General features: G+C 44.2%; 1 protein-coding gene across 4 annotated transcripts in view; it reads right to left on the bottom strand.

Moving 5' to 3' along the window:
• The window catches only part of PTPRT (protein tyrosine phosphatase receptor type T), an 804,817-nt gene that overhangs the window by 153,224 nt on the left and 634,734 nt on the right, over positions 1 to 16,859 (bottom strand). The gene's annotated exons all lie outside the window — the stretch shown is intronic.

Here is a 16,859-nt window from a genome sequence, read left to right as displayed (position 1 = left end):
ATTTCAAGCACTAAGTCTTCCAGGAGGCCTTATCTGATCTCTCCCTGATGGGACAATACCTCCACTTCTATCCCTGTCATCTGCCTGCCACTCTCACCATCCTTCATTATAGTCATTTGCATAATATGCATTAGGTCACATTTCTCTTTTCTCTAACACCTAGTTCAGCACTTGGCTCATTGTCGTAAAAGCTTTAAAAATGTTGACTGACTAAATGAATGAATGAAAGAGTCACACTTTTTAATTCCTTTATTGTTCCTCAGTTTCCTATTTGAGGGTGCCCATGACTTTGACCTGACACTTCTAATCTATTTCTGCCCCAAGCGTTTGTCCTGGAGTGGTACAAGTGGGCCTTTCTCTACAGATGGTGTGTACAGTGATTCTCAAACCTGAGGGCGCTTCAGGGTCACCTGAGGGCGTGTGAGAACAAGGATGGTTTCGTTCGACCCTCAGAGGTCCTGATTTGGTGAGTCTGAGGCAGGACCCGAACATGTGCATTTCCAAGTTCCTAGGAGATGCTGGGACTATCCTTGGAGAACCTGTCTACGGGATGTCACCCCCTGCCCCAATGGGGAGCACATACCATTTATCTGCTGCCTCTTCTCCTGAATCAGCCACCTCCAACCTTATTCCCATCCCCCACCTCACCCATTTCTCCCAAAACTGCCAGTGGGCACAATATACTCTTAAGCATTCCTATTTTCTTAGGACTTTATCCTAATGAAAGAATAAAATGGAAAGAAAAAAAAAACCCATATATTCTGTAGGTCACATTGGAAGCCAGCTTTGTGTATGCCAGGGGTTCTTTATCTCAGCACTACTGACAGGTGGGGCAGGATAATCTTTTGTTTTTTTTTTTTTTTTTTTTTTTTTAAAGATTTTATTTATTTATTTGACAGACAGAGATCACAAGCAGGCAGAGAGAGAGAGGAGGAAGCAGGCTCCCCGCCGAGCAGAGAGCCCGATGCGGGGCTCGATCCCAGGACCCTGGGATCATGACTTGAGCCGAAGGCAGAAGCTTTAACCCACTGAGCCACCCAGGCGCCCCAGGATAATCTTTTGTTGAGGAGGCTGTCCTGCGCGGGCTTCTACCCACTGCATTCCAGCAACTCCTCTCACTCCCAGATGCGACACATCAAAAAAATGTCTTTAGGCATTGTCACATGTCCCCAGGGGGAGGCCGGGGAGGGCAGGATTGCCCCTGAGTGTAATAGTTTAACATGCAGTAAGTACCACTGTGTGCTCGGTATCTTAAAAACACCTATAATCCTCCCAGCAACACTACAAGGGAGTGATCATTTCTTTTGTTTTAGAGGTGAGGGATTGGAGGCCCAGAGGTTAATCCCAAACTCATAAAACAGGTAAAGGGACCAGGTGAGATTGGAGCCTCAAGTCTCCCGGCTGCAGAGTCCGCAATCTCCTGGAGCCCACGCCGCTGCTTCTCTTAAAGAGCCAAGTGCCAGTCACAGCCTCGTAAATGTCTACCGACAGGGGACCGGTTCAGTAAATGACGGTGCATCCCCTGGATGGAATATTATGCAGCTATTAAAATGATGGAGTGCCTTTAAAAATGAAAACTATGTAACAACACTGAAGAATGCCAAATGGCTTACGTTAAGTTAAAAAAAAACAAAACAAAACAAAACTAGACAATCAAACTGGGTCTGCATTGTGACTGCCACTGCGAGGACATGTCTCCGCACTAATGTGTTCTAGGGAGGGTATTAAGGACAATTTTCATTTCTTCTTTGATATCCATTACTGCTATCAGAACGTCTCTGCGATCATTATTTTTAAGTAGTCGCAGGGTAATAAAATTCAAGATGTTCGGTTTGTCACAGGTCTTTCTTCCACCTGAATTAGTAGAACGAAAGCGTCTCTAAATCCTTTGCGTGGAGCAGGGGTTTGACACACGCTCACTTCCCCTCAGAGAGCCCTGTTGCATGTATGTTTCTGAACCAGGACATCTCTCCTTGAACTGACCAGTGTCCCCGAGGCGCAGCGAGTTCGAAATGCGGAAGAAAACATCGCTGAAGGCATCGGTGTGGCTCACTCCGGGAGCCGGGGCTGTGAGGAGCCCGCAGCCTGTGAACAGCAGATGTGTCTGTCTGTCAGAGGGTACAGAGCAGCGTACCGGCTTCATACATTATGCATCAAGAGTGGCCTGGCACCCTGGCCTGGCCGTGCGGGAGAAGGCTTGCATAAGGAACATCTGATGAACTGATTGGAATGTCAAAATGTCATTAAGGATAAATTAATGGATGTGTTGCTTTGGCTGTAAGAGGCAGCGCCAGCAAGACAACAGGCTGCCGGCGGGCTGTTCCCTAGCCCAAGACAGACGGCGTTTGCAATGGAGATTCATGGTCTTTATGCAATGTGAGGTGCTTTGCAGGGAGAAGAATCAACAGAAATGCTCCAGCACTTAAGCACCGTAAAATCACAAGCATGAGATAAATTAATTAGTGTACACTAGGAAGGCGGCTGGTCTGTCTGCACTCCTGGGGAAAGCTAGAATGGATGGCACTGGGTTGGAGAGGATGGGTCTCAACACCAGACTCCTAAAGAAAGCAATTGAATTTAATGTGTAATCATAAACTGCAGCTGATGGAAAGATAAGTCTGGTCTGCATTTTTTTTTTTTCACGGATACCATTTCTGTCTACTGCTTCAAGCTGTTTGTGTCTGTGGGTCTTGTATCTTAGGTGATCAGGGAGACTGGAACCCACTGCCACTTGCTTCTAATGCCACGGGGGAGATCACAGTAACTCATCACAGGGGAAGCCCTCTGGGAAGCCTGACTTCCCTTGGGACATCCAAGGTAACAGTGGTCTATGATTCCGGGATGGGAGGCTCACTACTACACATGCAGCCTATTCTACTGCTCAACAAGCATTGTTAGAAAGGCCTTTCTTAGGCTCTCTAGCATCTTCCTCCTTGCAGCTTAGCAACAACAACAACAACAACAACGCAATAATGAAAGTACCTAACGCTTACGAGGCCTTTGCCAAGTACCAGGATCTATGTTCTTGTCAAGTTACCAACAGATCTTGTATCCTCTCCACTTTGCAGTAATAGGAAACTGCAGAACAGAGAGGGTGAGAGACATGCCCCAGGCCACACAGCTGGTGCACGGCAGAATCAAGATCCAAACCCAGGTCTGCCTAAAACTAAGTCTTACCGTCTTCATTATCCCGTAACTCTAATTTCCATAACTCCCACTCATGGAATAGAGCCTTGCTTTTAGAGCAATTCAGAATGCGAGAAGGCAAGATACGTGGAGCTAATATTTTGAGCACATACTGGGTTCTTTGGCTAAGTATCTGGCCTAGGTTAGCCTAACCTTTTTTCCTTTAATTTTTTTTTTATTTGAGGACAGTTGACACAAAATATTACATCAGTTTCAGGTGTACAATATAGTGATTCAACTTCTGTGTTAGATTATGTTCACCACAAGTGTATCTACCATTGGTCACCATACAGCACTATTATATATATATATATATATATAATATCACTATCATAATATCACTATTATATATATATAATAGTGATATTATGATAGTGATATCATTGCTTATAATTCTTATTCTATCTTATTCCCATGACTCCCTCATTCTGTAACCAGAAGCCTGTCTCTCCCAGTCTCTTTCCCTCATTCTGTCTGTCCCCCCCCCCCCGGCAGCCATCAGTTTGTTCTTGGTATTTATAGGACTGATTCTGCTTTTTGGTGTATTGTTTTGTTTTTTAAAAGATTCCACACGAATGAAAGCATATGGTATTTATCTTTCTCAGTCTAACTTACTTCACTTACCATAATACCCTCCAGGTCCATCTATGTGGTCACAAATAGCAAGATCTCATCCTTTTTTATGGCTGTACAATATTCCAGTGTGTCTGTCTGTACACACACACACACACATACCACACATACCACTTCTTTCTTACCCATTTGTCTTGCCTAATCTTTCATGCAATAGCCCTGTTTGCTTGAAATAAGGTACTATTTCTCTACTTGAGACCTCTCTTTTTTGTCTTTTTTTTGTGTCCACATACATTAGAATCAGGTGCATGTCTATATATTAACAATGAATAATTAGGATATGAAATTTAAGAAATGGTACCATTTACAGTAGCATGGGAAAAAATGAATCATTCAGGCATAATTCCACCAAAACATGCATGGGACCTGCATGCTGAAAACCACAAGTGGGTGATAAAATAAATCAAAGTAAACCCACACAAATGGAGAGACACCATGTTCCTGGGCCAGATGTCAGGATATTGTTACAATGTCAGTTCTCACCAAACTGATCTATAGATTCAACACAAGCCCAACCAAAATCAAGCACAATTTCCTGCAGGTACCAACAGCTGACTCTAAAATGCCACTGTACACTTATTTTTAAAGAAAGAAATGGTGGGGAGGGTTTCAAACCTCAACTGTCCAGAAAACGAAACCAGACACTTGCTGTCTTGCTATCATATTCATCTGGGTACATTTTTAAGTAACATGTTTTCTCTATGTTTGACATAACTGAATTTGAATAAAGTTCTCTCCATGGCAGAAGCTTATTTGTAAGAAAAAAATAAACAAAGACACATTAAGAGACAAAAGTTTATCCTATAAAATTAAAAATGGGACTTGGGGCACCTCAGGGGCACAGTTGGTTGATTTTGGCTCAGGTTATGATCTCCCGGGCTGCGAGATCAAGCCCCACATTGGGCTCTGCACTCACTACGGAGTCTGTTTGAATTTCTCTCTCCCTCTCCATCTGCCCCTCATCCCCACCCACCCCACTCTTTCTCTCTGAAGTGAACAAATCTTACCAAAAAAAGGTGGGACTCAAGAGGCCTATTTAAGAAACAAATCACCTTGTCTTTAATCTTTGTCCTTCTTTCTCCAATGCAGATTATAAAATTTCTTCCAATTATAAAAAGATGATTGACCTTGATCTTGTTCAAGTTTTGTCCCATTTACTAAGGTGAATGTATTTAGTGGAAGAAAGGGGTTGGTACAGGTTTTTTTTTTTCCCTCCAATCATAATTTGGAGCAATGGTTATAAACTTTCAGGTAGTGACCGACTCTGGACTTTATTCATTGCACATTCTCTCTGGTCTCTGAGGGCATAATTCTGACCAGCTCTGGTGCCAGATCCCTGTCACACCCACCTCCCAATCCATCCTAAGAACATGGTACCAGTAACGGGCCAGTCTGTTCCATGAATTTCTTTCAAATAGTCTGTGGCCCTCATCAGTTTGGTAAGCCCTCATTTCCCTACATTTAAGAGGATACTTCCTCCCTTGAAAGTTATAGGAGATACCTGTATAAAGGTACTGTGTGAAGTACAAAACACGTGTAGACCTAAAACATAAAATATAATAACAGCTACAAGGCACTGAGCACCTACTATGTACCAGGCCCAGACCCAGACGGTGTACACGCAGTGCTTTCTCTTATGCAATCCTGGTAAAGCCCCCCAGGAACCCTCCAAATCTGGTATCGCTGCCCTCCTTCTACAAATGAGGAAACACAGGCTCAGAGAAGTTAGGTTAGAAAGTGGCAGAGGCCAAGATTCAAACACTGCATTAGCAGTCCACGTCTTCTTTCTATAACATTGCTTCTAGGTACTGAGTATGGTTTTCCTCGCCATTCAGAGCTAAGGCAAAAGCACTTTTGAATACCTACAAGAGGTGAAAGACAAGAAGACGGAATGATCATTTATTGATCAAACTTCTCCTAGCTCAGACGGCTGGAAGATCCCTGTATGGTAACACAGTGGATGCATACACTTTGAATGAGCCACCAGTCTCCTGGAAAACTCCTCACATCTTCTTGGTAGTTTTGCAGTATAAAGCAGAGCAAAAACAAAAGAATGGTATGAGATCCCTTATTAATCGTATGTGAGTTTAGATTTTTCACCTCAAGTTCTGTCTTCATCAGTAGATGTCCAAATCATAATAACGTGGGAAGGGAGGATAAAGTAAAACAGAGACTATCTAAGCTTTTCTTGATTTCTAATAATGTCCCTCGTCGCTAAGCTGTTTTCCAAAACAAAGCAAGCCGTCTTTAATCTTGAGGCTCAGTTTGGTTTATAACCTTAATAGACTGTATTTTTCACTCTTTTTTTTTTTTAAAGATTTTATTTATTTATTTGAGAGAGAGAGAGTGTGAGAGAGAGCATGAGCGAGGAGAAGGTCAGAGAGCGAAGCAGACTCCCCATGGAGCTGGGAGCCTGATGTGGGACTCGATCCCGGGACTCCAGGATCACGCCCTGAGCCGAAGGCAGTCGTCCAACCAACTGCGCCACCCAGGCGTCCCGTATTTTTCACTCTTTACAAAGTCAAGTCTTCCAGTAAAAACAGGGTCTTGACCACACCAACCTTTTAGCCCTTCCACTTAAAAAACATGGACGGTTGTAATATACCCAACAATCCCTCACCCTCCTAGAATATCCTGCACAGTGGCTCAAAGCCATTGGAATGAGAAACGGCTCCAGAATGAAGCTCAGCCAATATTCTTTTATTTTGTTAAAAAGCAGATTTCATAAGCAGACGTACTGGGCTTCTTGAGGTTTCGGTGATGAAAAGAATGCTCATGAACACTGATTTCTCAGGAGACTGCTCATGGCGGAGAGATCTTTACTCCTCATGGTAGCACCAACACCACTATGAGAAGTGATTGTTATGAGAAATTAAATGCTATTTTAAAATGTGTCTGGAGCATTTTTGCCATTCGTTAAATGGCCTCTACACATTTGTGAACAGCATAGAGATTGTCTACCTCGATATCTAAAGGAAGGAAATGCTACTGGCCAATAGGGCTCTGTCTTCTAGGGCTCTGCCCTCCAAACTCAATTTCCACTAACATAACCAAAGCTATGTCTATACGATGATACAGTGGAATCAAATTCTCAGCTGAGGTTCTGGGTTAAGCAGACCTAAGCAGGCCCTCGTGTTCATCTTCTAAATGCCGATATGCCATGACTCTATATTCTCAAGCTCTCTCAGATGGATGGTTTTCAGCCCTGGTTTCAGATCAAAGTAATCATTACAACCAAAGTAAACCACATTTAAAATGTGTAGCCATCCCTTGACACCAATGGAATCAGTTCTCCGGTCTTTATAGGTTTGGCTTACAGTACCCTCCCTACCTCACTGCCCTCCCCAAACACACACCAATCCTCCGAGCTCTGCTCCTAGGAAGGGGGCAACATACCCAGTAGGACAATAGGGCTGTTCACAAGAGAATGAATGTTCTGCATTCTGCCTTCTGAGGAACTTGCCTCTTTTAAGGCAGGTTTTGGCAGCCATATTACAAAGGACAGACCTGTCATTCCCCAGCCCTGATTTTAGAAATCACCAAGGGTACACCTTCCACCTCCAACCCCAGCCTTTTTTCTGACCACTGGTCTACAAAGTCTTCTTGTGTTGAAATGACATTGTCCACCTTTGTGGTGCTGGCCAGAATCATTAACTGACTGTGATCTCTCCCACAGTGGGGTGGATGGATGCCAGGAGAAAGGGCATTTATCTGATTACTCAGGGGAGAAATTATGTAAGTTTAAGCACCACTATCTACAACTGTTCTACTTCATTCTGACAAATTCTTCTTCCATTTAACTTGTGTTTGGAAGTTACAACTTCTGTCTTCCCCCAACCCTGACACAGCCAACCACAGCTCTGTCCTAGCTCAGCTTTGTCATTTAATAAATGACAATTCCCCTGGCACACATTCTATGTCATTCAGTTTCTTTAAGATTTTATTTATTTTGAGAGAGAGAGAGAGAAAGCATGAGTTTGGGGGAGGGACAAAGGGAGAGGGAGAATCTGAAGCAGACTCCATGCTCAGCATGGAGCCCGACGTGGGGCTCAACCTCGTGACCCTGAGCCAAAATCAAGAGTTGGATGCCTAACCAACTGAGCCACCCAGATGCCCCTCATTTCATGGTTTAAGAAAATCTCATGAATGGGGCACTACAATTCCCATTTTATAGGTAAGAAATAAACTCAGGATGCTTAGGAGTCACAGCTGCTCCATAGTAGGTCTGGGACTCACACCTTCTCCTTCCTCTTTTCTTGCTCTCTCTACTCCATTCTTTTCTTCCCAAGTTGCTCTCCAGCACATCAACTATTTAGTTATACAATGTGTGTGTGTGTGTGTGTGTGTGTGTGTGTATTTCTAGACAGTGGGGCCAAGGAGAAACATGGGTGTCATTTTTCCAGTGAGGGGTCCTGTGTCTTTCCCCTGCCAGGCATCCTATTAAGCCCTTTGGCCCACAGATGTCTTTCCTCGAAGTAGATTTGGTGACTTCTACCTTTGTCATGTCTTCACCTCCCTCTTTCATGTGCCCTGAACATTCTTTTATAACTTTCATGGGCAACTAACATGGGCAAGTTGCCTTTTCAGCTGTGAGCTTCTTGAGAGAAGGACACTTCTTTCTAAACACTTGACACCTAGCTCAATACTTAGCACAAGAGTAACTGCTCTGTAAACGCTTATGAATGAGAGAACATGTCGCTGAAACAGTACAGTCTTTCTAAAATGTGGGTGCTGTCGCTCCCATTTTCCAGATGAGACACTGAAGGTGGGATTGTGTCCATCGCGTCGAGCGCCCTAAGCTGCTGAATCAGCATGCCCAGGGCTCTTTCCTGCACAGCACAGTTATCTGTCTGATGAAACCTTGTTAAGTACCTCCAAGCCCAACCAGACAACTAGGTAATAAGTGGGAAAGCACTTTGGAAGAGATAAAGTTGTATACACAAACGCGATGTAATCATTATCATCATTATCAACATTGCAGAGCTTAACTAAAGCACTTCCTTCCATTAAAAGCACAGCGTTGAAACACTTAGAAAGGCATTTTCTAATCTGTGCCTCTGGAACCTATCTTTGCAACAGCCTTAGCTGCAAGTATCCCACTCTGGGGATACTTGCCAAAGGCAAGTGCTTTCAGGGTTAAACCCATTCCTGCCCTGGAGGGCCCTGAGGAGTGCCGTGGTGGGCACTTCTGACCCTCGCTCTCTCCTCTGGCTGAATCAACAGTTGCTACAGTCTCTTCTGTGATACACAGTGAGCTCCCCCAGTGGGGGATATGGATGAAGATGCCCACAGCCTCCCGCCCAGGACAAACACAAGTGAGAATCAAATGCCTGTGAATCAATCACTGTCCGAGAAAGAACTTTTTAGAGTTTACTTATCATCAGTGAGCAACAAGAGGTGAGCCCAGTTAGTTGGCCATGGTGTGTCAATAGGCAATGCCATGTTTGTGTGCAGGGGAGGGGCATGCCATGCACTAGATCCGCTCGCCTCCAGTGGCCAAACGGAAGAGAAGCTAATGGAAGTGTGGCAGATTGTGTTCCCTGAGAATGAGACTTTGAGACTGAAATTGATGAGCAGGAAATGAATTAGGACATGCTTCTGGGGTCAACGTCTGTGGAAGGGAAAGGGGTAGGGAAGGTGAAGGAGGGGAGGGGAGGGGAAGGGGAGGAGAAGAAAGGGAAAAAGAAGGCGTGGGTGGAAGGGGAATTTGGTGATGCAGGTGCAATGAAAGCTTGAGCCAACCCCATGGGAAGTGCAGAAGGGATGACTTTCACACCCCTCATGACCTTCGATGAGGCAGCTCTGAAGAGCTAGTTGTCCCAAAGGGGCTGTCAACCAAGAGCTCCTCCATTCTTTAATTTTTTTTTTTAAATTTTAGTTTATTAAAATTCTCAATTTTAAATTAATTTAAAAATTGTATAATTGATATATAGTGTTATATTGGTTTCAGGTACACAATATAAGGATCCAGAAATTCTATACATATGTCAGTGCTCACCAAGATAAGTGTATTCTTAATCCCCTTTATCTATTTCGCCTATCCTCTACCCCTACCTCGCCTCAGGCAGCCTCCAGTTTGTTCTCTATATTTGTGTTTTTTGTTACTGCTGTTTGTCTCTTTCTATTTTTCTAAATTTCACATGCGTAAAGTCATATGGCATTTATCTTTCTCCAGATGATTTATTTCACTTAGCATTACACCCTCTAGGTCCATCTGTGTTGTTGCAATTGGCAAGATCTCATTCTTTTTATGGCTGAATAATATTCCATTTTATACACACACACACATTTATATACGCATTTTACACACACACGTACACACACATGCGTGCGCACACACTTCCACAACTTCTTTATCTATTTTTCCAAAGAAGACATCCAGATGGCCAACAGACACATGCGATGACATTCCACATCACTCATCATCAGGGAATCGCAAATCAGAATCACAATGAGATACCACCCCATACCAGTCAGCATGGCTAAAGTCAAAAATACAAGACACAACAAGTGTTGGTGAGAATGTGGAGAAAAAGGAACCCTCACACACCGCTGGGGGGTGTGCAAGCTCGTGCAGCAGCTGTGGAAAACAGTATGGAGTCTCCTCAAGAAATTAAAAAAAAAAATAGAACTACCCTACGATCCTGCAATTCCACTACTGGTATTTACCCAACGCCCTTCATTCTTGAAAGCAGATCGGAGTAGCACATCACAACTTTCTCCGAGAACTTGTCTTTCCAAACACATTTCCGTATGTCACCCCTCTCTGTCAACACAGAACCCTCCACACTCTCTTTTACCTTCTTTATAAAGTTCAAATGCATTTACAGAGTAGAAGCATTTAAGATCACAGGCATACCTTTCTAAGCCTCCAGGCACCACTAATACCTAGTTGGTTTTAAAACTTAAAGTATAAACTTAAAACTGAAGTATAAACATCTTCCATCTTCTTTGGAAGGGAACTGCTCATTTGTATTTTTCCTGATTAAGGTGACAGAGCCTCTGACTTGTAGATGTGCTCTGTTCGCTATTCATGACTGATGTGTTTAGACTCTAATTCAATAAACAATAAAGCACTCCCCATCCAAATCTATCCGTTCACATGATCTGCCCCAGTGCATTTATATCTATCTTGTTGCATCAGCATTCATTACTTTTTTGCATTTGTAATTGTGACACGCAAGTACATTTCTACACCTAAAGCCAATACAAAATTACAAAACAGGTCTGATCCGAAAGTCCCGCCGCATCATTATAGGCCAAAATAAATGAGAGCGGATACGAACTTCTAGAGAATGGAATAGTCTAGTTCAGTGGGGGATCAGACAAAATGGGGGCATCAACCTCACACATACACCCACCTGTGTGTACTCATTCACGTGATCAACACAGTCTTACGATGTCTGATTTGTTCTGGGCTCCAAGTTAGTCATCAGGAAGCGAAAGATGAGTAATACACCGTCCTAGTCAACAGGGAGACAGACGTGCGAATACACCGTCGGCAGTCTAACCTGTCTAACCCGAGAATGGCTCGTGAATGAGTGAGTCAGCAGGGGATGAATGAAAGCCAACTGAATGCAACGACAATGATGAGGGCGCAGTGCTACAGAGACTATGTCCCCTCTAAAAAGACACTGGAATTTTGCAGGCACAGATGGTGCCGAGGCATCCTGGGAAGAGGGCAAAGGGCAATACTTTCCAATACTGAGAAAGGGACAGTGGCCTCGGGGAGTGAAGTTGTTCTAAGTCCACACGCGGAATAATTAATCTGAGGTGTGTGCGCACATGCGGATTCCCGGACCACACCTTCAGAGGGACTGAGCTGCTCTGGGGTGGAGCCCAGGAATCAGAATTTTTGCCACGTCCTCCTCTTGGCGGAAGGGCAAGCGGCAGCATGGCTCAAGCCTCTGCCTTGGCCTCGTGGCAACACCTTCCATTTCTGCTTGTCAACACGTTTGCCGTCAGCTTTTGGTAAATGATACTTATCACCTTTAAATGGTTTCCTTCTATTCCCATTTTTCCTTCATTTTTATTTGAAGTGACTGATGAATTACATAAAATGCCTTTTGAGTATCTCTTGATATAATCATTTTAAATTCCTCTTTACGTATATTGAGGCAAAGATATTTGATTTGCAAAAGCCTGTGGTGTGGAAAGGTGTTCGCACTGACAAAGGACGTGGTTTCTTACTTTGAGTGAGGATCAACCGTGTCCTAGGCATTTTCCAAGCATCATCTCCTCGAGTCCTTGTAAGCTGTCTGTGAGGTATGCGCTCTTAGGCTCCATTTTACATATAAGGAAACTGGGATTCAGATGCTTAACAGGACCAAAAGTTACCTTAAAGATAACAGCAGCATAGGGAGGTACAGGGTCTGAAATTCTAAAATTTGTTGACATTTTTTTTTCTTTTTGAGAACAGATCATCTCTTTGTTGACTTTAGTTGTTATGTCTTTTAATATTATCTTGTTCTTCTCATTCATTCCACACACACTCACTGGGGTTCACTGTGCCTGTGTGGTGGGCACCATGGGGGAAACCTCAATGAACAAGAAACATCTTTAAGGCACATTTGCTCCTGCCCATGATAAAAAGCAGCCACAGTGAGAGCGCTGACAAAAGGCTCATTCCCACAGGTGGAGAGAATCAGGTAAGACTTCCTGTAGGAGGCGCTGTTAGATCTGGACCTTGTAGGGTAAATGTAGGATTCAAATACGCTGCCATGGGGAGAGATAGGAAGGATATAGGGGGGGAAAAACATGAGTTTCAGAGCGTCTGTAGACAGGGCTCAGCCCAGGTCACTGTTTTCCGCCTCCTTGATACTTGCATGGCATTTATCCGAGGCTAGGTGAAACCGTTAAGTGCTCTCTCTCTCTCTGCCGGAACAGTTGGTAAACATCTTAGTGCTTTTTCAAGAACTACTACACTAAAATGTCTCTGTTTGAAACAATTACTGTGCCCATCACACACCCTGAGATAAATTAACCCGTGAACACATGCCAGCTCCTGAAACCTTTTAAAAAACAGACGCTGAAGTTGTTGGGTGCTTCTTTACTATAGGAAGGCAAAAAGGCATTCTAGAGAAGCATTTCTGTCAGCTCGGAATGCAAGGAATCATAGCTACTATTTATAAAATACCTCCTTTGTGTCAGCCACTCTGCATATACCCTCCCTCACCAGCCCTCTCAAAAATGCTAGGGAGTCACCGCTGTCATCGCCTCCCTGCAGATGTGGAAACTGAGGCTCAGAGTGGTTCCATGATTGTTCAAGGTCTGAACAATCTGGCAAAAGAGGTAGATATTAGACTGTGATCTAGGTCTAATATCAAAGCACACATTACTTCGCTATGTTTTCTCGTGTGTTGGACAATGGGGGACCGCATTCTAGACTCTCCTCTGTCCCTAGGACTCAGTTCCTTTGATCTATATAGCTCTGTTTGTCCTGGCCATAAGCACTCTGTGGGGGGACTCTTCACTCTAACCTTGGCTGCCTCTGCTCTGGCAGTCTAGTGCTCTCAGCTGTGACCAGGCAAATCCCCAGGATAGCAAAGCCAGAATTGCCTCAAGGGCCTCCCTGCCAACCAGGGATAGCTACCACTTCTTGTCTCTAGCAAGGCACTGAGGTCGTTGCATGGAACTGAGTTTTTGCCAGGAGGCAGACTTGCTTGTGGATCCTGGCTCTCCGGCAGCCTGGCCAAGGGCTGTCCAAGCACACAGTCTAGGTGGGAACCCTTCCATCCCCTGAAGAACAGAGTTTAGGGAGAAAGATGGGCAGGGCTGAGGGGGCATGTGGTCCTGGGTTCAAACCCTCGCCCTGCCACATCCTGTCTGTGGGATCTACACAAGTCCTCCAACCTCAGTCTCAAGGTCTATGTAGACTCAACACAGTGACACGTATCTTGCAGGGCTTGCCATGAGCATGAGAAGAGCCTGGCCCATACTAGCAACCGATGGGTGGTTCCTTTTAACCTCTGCCCACTTCTCAACCGGACCAGGTATGCCTCATTCACTGCTGTGTCTGCAACAGCAAGCACATGGTGCAGCGCACAGTAGCAGCTCATAAAACAGAACGAATCTTGAACTCCAGCCTCTTTCTGCCTCAAAACTCTAGGGCAGGAATTGGCCAACTATGGCCCTCAGGACAAATCTAGCCCTGTATTTGATATTTTTTAAATATTTTTTTTTCTTGCAGTATTTTTTTAATTAATTTTTAATAAACATATAATGTATTTTTATCCCCAGGGGTATAGGTCTGTGAATCGCCAGGTTTACACAATAAATTTTTTTTAATTGAAATACCTCCATGCTTCTTCCCTTGTCCATCAGCTATGGCTGATTTCCTGTTACAACAGCAGAGTAGAGGCAACAGAGACCATATGCCTGCAGAGCCAAAAATATTTACCACCAGCTCCTTCTGGAAAAGGTCTGTGGACCCCTGAGCTTGTGTCTAGGATCTTTCAGTGCAGGGAGTGCCCTTGAGGACCTCTTTGTTTTGGGGAAAAAGAAGTTCCTCTATTTTTTCCCTACTCACACTTTATAGCCCCTTTCCCTGGCTTACCTACCTTTTTTTCCTTAGCTCTCTCCACCATTCCTTAACATCTATGCCACTTTTTAAATACATGTTGTTTATTCTTGATCTCCTCTATTAAAAAGCTTCATGTGGGCAGGGAGCTTTGTTGTGCTAACGCTTACATGCCAGTTGGGACCGTCCCCCGGCACACACTTGGGAATCCCACAGATACCTGTTGACTGAATAAACATGGATTTCAGTGACAAGATTATTCAGCCAAAGCATGTTGGAGCATTTCTCTTTCACAGAAGATTTGGGGACTTTTAGAGGGACCAGGTGGCTCCCCAACCCCAGGGGGAGGTATTGCTTTTCCTATTTTATTGATGAGACCACTACGACTCTGGCTAAGTCAGTGCTTCTCAAACTTTGATGTGCATGCGAGTTGCCTGGGGTTCTTATTACAATGCAGGTTCGGGTTCAGGAGGTGTGCGCTGGGATCCTCATGCTGGAGTTCTAACATGCTCCGGGTGATTCCAACACTGCTGGTCTACAGACCACACTTGGAGTAGAGAGGGCTGAAGGCATCCACTCAGGTCCATCCCTAAGACTCGGGGGAGTGGAATTCTGAACCTGGAAATCACAGGGTCAGCATTTCCCTGTGTTTCCTTTCCTCCTTCTCCATGCATCTCTCAATCCTATGGCCTCACAGAACCCATCGTGCCTGCCCTCTGGGGCTGCTCCCTGTCCCCAAACACTCTGCCCCAAGACCTTCCCTCCCACAGCTGCCAGCATCTTCAGGCTCTTCCTTCTGCAAAGCACTTCTCCTCTTGGTTCTGAAGATTTTCCTCCTGCCTCTGCTTTGCCAGTTCTTCTCCTCTCCTGAATTGTTAGCTCAGCTCCTGAGCTGGCATGAGTTTCACAGTCTAATAGATCTGTGACTTAGAGCTCTGAAGTTTGCAAAAACTGAAAGACCCTTGTGTATCACTGCACCTTGAAGTACAAGTACCTGAGTGTCTGTCCCCTACACTTTCACATTTTTCATCTTTAATTCTACCACAGTGCCCAGGCATCCAAAGACAGGGCTAAGTACACTGGCTAACCGACAAAGGAGCTAAGGTGCCTAGAGATTATGATGGGTCATTGCATACCCATACCTACTGTTGAACACTGAGGCCAGAAGAACCTCTGGAAGACCAGAGGAGCTCCTAGGGGCCACCACTATTGTCCTGAAGGGGGAAAGAAAGAAACTAACATTTCAGGAGTGCCAACTTTGTTCCAGGCACATTACAAAATTCCTAATTTCCTGAGTTAGGCACTATGATCCCTATTTTGGATTTAAGAGAAATAAGGCTCAAGGAGTTCAGAAGACTTTCTCAAGGTTTCATACGTGAGTGACAAAGATGTGACTTGTACCCAGAGCATCACAACTCTGAAAGCTCATTCTCTTTCTACCACAGCGACAACACCCCATGTTGTTCCTGTGCTTAGAATTCTTATTTCTTCAGTAGTGGGAAAAATCCATCTTTATAAACACTGGTAACTATTCCTTGCCCCATTAGAAATTTAGTCATCCCAGTAAGCACTCCTATACCAGAGTACATACAAGCACCTCTTAGCTGACATTTCAAGTGTTTGGTTTTATCCTAGACCCCAGAGAGGGTTGCATACTGGGAGGGTGGGGCTCAACGTCCTGGCCATCTCTCCATCCACAGTGTCTGGAACATAATGGGCATGTTCAATGGATGTTTACCAAAGGAATGAATGAATGAAAAAATAAAGCAAATTCTCTGGTACTTTCAGTGTTGGTGGTGGTGGTCCATTTGTTCCTGGATAATCTGATGGCAGTAGTACCAGAATCTTATCTGCTCATTGTCTGGTCTATTGACCTGGAACCCAAACATTAAGCAAACGGGGTGGGAGAGCCTTATTTTGGTCCATCCTCATCAGTGAAGGCTTCAGCCGATGATCACTAGCAGACATGGCCTCCCTCATAAGCCTGGGTGTGCCAGGGGTGGAGCAGACATGGAATGATGGACAATACACTTTACCAGAAGCCAGGCATCCTGAGTTTTAATCCCACTGGATGAGTGGGTTTCATACACTTCCCTTGACTTCAATTTTCAAACACTGGAAATGCATATTAGGAAGATGGGACTACTTCAGTGGTTTTCTTAACTTTTCATTACCAAGGATCTGTTGATGGGAGATTTTTCCCCTTTATATTTGTGTTTTCAAAATGTCTGTTAATAATGAGAAAAATCATCACCTTCATTTAGAAAGTGCAAAAAAACTGACAGGCAACAGGCCAGCTATAACTACAAAATGCACTGGTAACATGAGATACCTAATGCCAAACCCCAGACTGCAATCATTCCAGCCCAAAGCAAAGATCTTGGATGTTTCTGTCACCTGTGAAGCTGGTTCTAGGTAAAGTCATGGTTCCCTGAAAACTTACTGAAATACAGGAAACAGCCCATGATTTTTTTCTAACCTCTGTGTGCCTTGATGCTACACATTCCCCAAGTAGACACCA

The sequence above is a fragment of the Neovison vison genome, chromosome 8, assembly GCF_020171115.1.
Source record: "Neovison vison isolate M4711 chromosome 8, ASM_NN_V1, whole genome shotgun sequence".
Taxonomy (NCBI): Eukaryota; Metazoa; Chordata; class Mammalia; order Carnivora; family Mustelidae; genus Neogale; species Neogale vison.
The sequence above is the reverse complement of the archived record's forward strand: the minus strand, read 5'-3'. Positions and strand labels throughout refer to the sequence as shown.